Here is a 6,000-nt window from a genome sequence, read left to right as displayed (position 1 = left end):
TTAGAGAATTACTGGAAAACATGAGCAAAAAGGTGAAGAAATTGCAAAAAAAAAAAAAAAAAAAAAAAAAAAAAAAAAAAAAAAAAAAACCAGGATCTAAATATGGATACAGGCATCACCAACAGAATACATGAGATAGAAGATAGAATCTCAGGGGCAGTAGTACAATAGAAAACATTGACACAACAGTCAAATAAAACACAAAATGAATAAAGCTTCTAACCCAAAATATTTAGAAAATTCAGAAAACAAAGAGAAGACCAAATCTGAGAATAATAAGTATAGAAGAAAGCAAGGATTCACAACTTAAAGGGCCAGGAAATATCTCTAGCAAAATTATAGAAGAAACCTTTCCTATCCTAAAAAAAAAAAAAAAAAAAATGCCCATAACCATACAAGAAGCCTATAATACCCCAAAGAGATTGGATCAGAAAGAAATTCCTCATATCACGTAATACTCAAAATAGCAAATGCACAAAACAAAGGAAGAATAATATTTAGCCAGACTAACTAGAAGGTGCAGAGAGAGTAACCAAATTAACAAATCAGAAATGAAAAGGGAGAAATAACAACAAAAACTGAGGAAATTAAAAAAAATTACCAGATTCTACTACAAAAGCCTATACTCAACAGAACTGTAAAAACCTTGGGGAAACAGACAATTTTCTAGACAGATACCAGATACGAAAGTTAAATCAGCATCAGATAAACCATCCAAACAGTCTCATTACCCTTAAAGAAATAGAAGCAGTCATCACAAGCCTCCCGACTAATAAAAGTCCAGGACCAGATGGATTCAGTGCAGATTTCTATCAGACCATCATTGAAGACCTAATACCAATACTCTCCAAACTATCCCATAAAATAGAAACAGAAGGAACACTAACCAACTCATTCTTTGAATCCATAATTATGCTCATACCTAAACCACACAAAATCCCTACAGAGAAAAAGAACATCAGCTTAATTTCCCTCCTGAATATTGATGTAAAAATACTCAATAAAATTCTCACAAACCAAATCCAAGAAAACATCAAAATGATCATTCCCCATGATCAAATAGGTTTCATCCCAGGGATGCAGGAATGGTTCAATATACAGAAATCAATCAACATAATCTACTATATAAACAAATAAAAAGAGAAACACCACATGATCATTTCATCAGATGCTGAGAAAGCATTTGACAATATTTAACACCACTCCATGTTAAAGAGTTTTGGAAAAATCAGGAATTCAAGGCCCATACCTACACATAGTAAAAGCAATATACAGCAAACCAGTAGCCAGCATCAAACTAAATGGTGAGAAACTTGAAGCAATCCCTCTAAAATCGGGTACTAGACAAGGCTGTCCATTCTCACTGTATTTATTAAATATAGTACTGGAAGTCTTATTCAGAGCAATTAGACAACAAAGAAAGTCAAAGAGATACAGATTAGATAGGAAAAAAATCAAAATATCAATATTTGCAGATGATATGATAGTATACTTAGGTGACCACTGAAATTCCACCAGAGAACTAGCTATTCCACTCCTAGGCATAAACCCAAAATATGCTCCAACATATAATAAGGACACATGCTCCACCATGTCCATAGTAACCATATTTATAATAGCCAGAAGCTGGAAAGAACCCAGATGTCCTTCAACAGAGGAATGGATACAGAAATTATAGTACATTTACATAATGAAGTACTACTCATGCATTAGAAACAATGACTTCATGAAATTTCTAGCCAAATGCATGGAACTAGAAGCTATCATCCTGAGTGGGGTAACCCACTCACAAAGTAACACACATGATATGCACTCACTGATAAGTTGCTACTTACCCACAAAGCTCAAATAACCCAAGAAAAATTCACAGACCTTAAGAAGCTCAAAGAGAAGAAAGTCCAGAATGTGAATGCCTCAGTTCTTCTTAGAAGGGAGAATAAAACACTCACTGGAGGAAATACAGGGACAAATAGAGTAGCAGGGATCAAAGAAAAAATTATTCTGAGACTGCCTTACCTGGGATTCACCCCATATGTAGCCACCAAACCCAAAAACTATTGGTGATACCAAGAAGTGCTTACTGGCAGGAGCCAGATATGCATGCCCCTGCAGAGGCTCTGCCAGAGTCATGCAGATACAGTTGAGGATGCTTGTAGCTGACAATCAGACTGAACATGGGGTCCCTAATGAAGGAGCTAGAGAAAGGACTGAAGGAGCTGTGTTTTCAACCCCATGGGAAGAACAACACATCAATCACACAAATCCCCCAGAACTCACAGGGACTAAAACACCAACCACTGTGTATACATGGAGAAACCAATGGCTCAAGTTACAAGTGTAGCAGAGGATAGGATTCTTTTGCATCAATGGGAGAATAGGCCTTTTGTCCAGTGAAGGTGTGTTTTACCATTGTAGGGGAATGCCAAGGCACTGAAGTGGAGAGAGTGGTTGGGAGATGGAGCACCTTTATGGAAGCAGCGGGACAGGGAGGGGACATGGGATTGGGAGAAAGGAAGATAACATTTGAAATGTAAATACAGAGAATATCCAATTAAAAAAAAATAAACCTGTGGTGAACTGTAAGCATATAGCCTCTACTGTTTCCTCCTTTTAACCACTCTCTCCTCTGATAGTTTATACATAACCCTACTTATTAATGTCAGTTCTTTCAGCAAGTTATAAATATCCCATATATACAAAATTACTTTAAACAAAACACTTTTATTAACAAACAATAACTGGAATTGTAACATTGCAAATAGAGTTCCTGTCTCCTAACTGGTCCCTACTCTTTTTTTTTTCATTGTAAAAGAACCAATTTTATTCCATATTTGTAATTGTTAAAAAACAATATTCTTCAAGCCAAGGATGCTCTTTAAAGAAGTTATTTTTTCTAAAGAACTAAGAAAAAGAAGCCAGGTTATGACATATGTACTGTAGTTGTATTCTCTACTAAACTGTATCAAATAAATTTGTACAAAGTATTATTTTATCACAGCCTGGGATGCCTAATAATTTTCTGATTTTTCTCTTGTGCCGTGAAAACATGAACTAGCTTCTTCTCCCTGCTCTTTTTTTTTTTTTTTTAATGCTACCACCTCCACCCAGAGTATCAATCAGAACTCCAAGTTCCCTAAGGATTCAGTCTTCCCTTTACTGAATGTATGTGTAGAGAAAATAAACAATTATCTGCATAAAGACACTAAGGTACTTGGATTAAAGACTGTCCAGAGAGACAGTGCCACAGTCTTCTTTTCTTTATCTCTGTGAAGTTTTAGGTCTTTAACACGAATTGGTGACCTGCATGAGATTTGCTTCAAAGCATCCACATATGGAAAAGGAAAGGGAAGTTGGTAAATCTCTGTTTCCACCTCTTTTCCAATCATGTGTGACTGTCTCACATTCTTTAGAGAATGAGAGATGTAAACCATCTTTTGTTGGGCTTCATCAGATTAATACTGATCCTTACTGTAAGGACAATGTGATCTTTAAACTGCAGTCTTACTATGCTGTCCAACCTTCTCAACTTGTCACCAGGGTAAATCGTCTGTGTTCCTTTTCCTACATAGAAAGGAGGGAGTCTGTGCATGATGAAGTCTTTCTTTATATCTGATGACAGCAGTTCTTTTTTACCCTTCACCTGGTCTGCAAGAGTCCTCAGAAAGCCATTCAACTTCCTTGTTATATCAGCTGGGGTTTCCACATTCATGAGCATCCTCAGGGGCATTCCAGTCCTTAATGCCACATCTTCCTTTGCAATGTCAAATACAAGTTCCAAAATGAAAACCAAAAGGAAATCTCCCCATGAATTGTTCCGGTAGGCACTAATAATCAGGTGAATAGAGTGGGCCAGGCCTGAAGGGGTTTCTGCCTGATGAATGGTCCCTCTGTGGAAGTACAATAAATTACCAGGTTTCCGCAGAAAGTCATGTGTCAGTGAGCCAATCTGGTCCTCAGATTCCACAGTGTACCCATGGGCCAGGGGGACAGTTAGCGAGTCCAGGAGCCAGTGCTTTTTTATCTGTTTTTTCCAGTTGCAGGAAAAAAACCTCAACATCGTCATAATGAAGGATCATCCCTATGAATGAAAAGGGGCTTTTTTCAAAGACTTCCTCGAAAAACAACTCTACTTTAATGGGTGAGATTCAACGTTTAAAGAAACTATTGGGGTTGTCAAAGTTTAATACAGAAAGCATACCAGATAGCTCTTCCTTAACCTGCTTGGAAGGAACAGACTCTACTTTATTCTCATCCACCTTGGCCTTCACTTTTTTGGGCAATGTTGACAAGCAGGGAGGAAATGCAAACCTAGCATGACCGAATGCATATGGTCTGCAAGTTGACTGGGTTTTGGCCTGGTCCCTACTCTTGTTGTAAAGTTTTGCCTAACAAGAAAGCAGAACAAGACTCTAAGACAAAACCAGACAATCCACAATGACCCATCTGCTGTTTCCTCTCTCTTGGTTCTGATATCATACATAAACTAGGGAAAAACAAACAAAAAGCTGATCTTGGCATCCAGGCACTTTGTTTTTTATGGGAAACCCTCTACTTTATGTGACCTAATTTCTTAAATTATGAAACATTGTTTCCTAAATTTCCTTATTTCAAACCTCTGTTTAAAAACATTCTAAGCCTTCCAATATGAACACCATATGTGAACAATATGAGACTGAAGTTGTTGGTGATGGCTTATTGCATTTTCCCATACATACTAATTGATAAAACATCACCAACCAGATTATTGGTATATTAATTTAAGAAGCTGTAAATTTTTCCTCCCTTCCATCTGCTTTCAATTGGTACTTTTACTGCTACCACAGAAGACATGAATGTCCACTAAACATTGACATAAAACATTTTTTATGGAATTAGAAGCAGGGCTATCTTCTACCAATTACCAGATAAATGCTACATCCATAAACATAAAACTTACTCTCTTCAGTGCAGTCTGTATGACTCACAAGCATCCTCAGGACTTCCAGTATTCTGGCAGTATGGCCTATCTCAGCAAGCTCCTATAGGATCTTTAATTCAGATAGTTGGTTGTCAAAGACAGGTATCATAAGACCACAATCTTAGTTGGCTCATCAAAGAAGATGTGTTTTAGAAGAATTAGACTTTGCCTTTTTGCACACCAGTAGTGTGACTCACAGGCCCTGAGCAAAGCACACTTGTGTAAAGGGCCTATGCTACTTCATAACTCCTTCCTAAGTTTGAAAAGTTTCTCTAAAAAGTCTACCTGTTTTCCATTCTCTCACACCAGAAATTTCTTTTTATCATGACCTACTATGAGGTGGTAAAACATAAGAAGTAATTGGATAACCTGGACTTGGTTTGGGGTTTATTCTTCTAACAATACAATTGTCAGTCAAGCTCTATTAGCTTCATGTACTTTGAACTCACACTCTGCATTGAACAATGCACCTAACAATCTTGGACCTAAAAATAGAAGCTTCATCCCTCATTGTATAGTATTTAAGGTATTAGAAGGTGTTCTGCATGTTACCAGAGGAAAACCATCAGTACCACTGATTACAAGCCTTGTAATATACAACAGTCTTCTGTCTCAAAATATGATAGTGAAATAGTGGTGCAAATATCATGAGATTAACAAGCCGTTTTAGGGGAATGATTTAATGCTCAGTCCAGAAGATGGAACTCATACCTGAGCACTGTTATAGTATCCAAGAATTTGAGACTAGCTAGGTCATCATTCCAGGTAAAAACCTAATACTATTATTCTGCTAAAAAGACATATTGCATCTTAAAGTGAACTTTTTAAAATTTCACATTAATAATTTATATTTACATGGTATTTGACATTCAAATGGTAAAAATCAGATGCATTGTGAGGAGATATATGTATAATATAAAGGTGATTATATGACCCCATCTATCAGTCAAAATTAAAACTCTCCATGCCATACCTCTTAGTAATCAAATTTCTCCTTATCTTGAATCCCATAAGAGGAAATCCCAAACAATAATTTGTGCAAT

At 36.7% G+C, this 6,000-nt stretch overlaps 1 pseudogene across 1 annotated transcript; it reads right to left on the bottom strand.

The window, feature by feature from the left end:
• Nucleotides 1-3,185: 3,185 nt before the first annotated feature.
• LOC308418591 (ribosomal oxygenase 2-like) lies at nucleotides 3,186-4,076 on the bottom strand (annotated as a pseudogene). Its single transcript has one exon. The product of its transcript is annotated as a ribosomal oxygenase 2-like (transcript).
• Between the last annotated feature and the right edge of the window lie 1,924 nt (nucleotides 4,077-6,000).

Source organism: Micromys minutus, assembly GCF_963924665.1.
Source record: "Micromys minutus genome assembly, chromosome: 1".
Taxonomy (NCBI): domain Eukaryota; kingdom Metazoa; phylum Chordata; class Mammalia; order Rodentia; family Muridae; genus Micromys; species Micromys minutus.
Note: the sequence above shows the minus strand (reverse complement) of the source record. Positions and strands in the feature narration are given on the sequence as shown.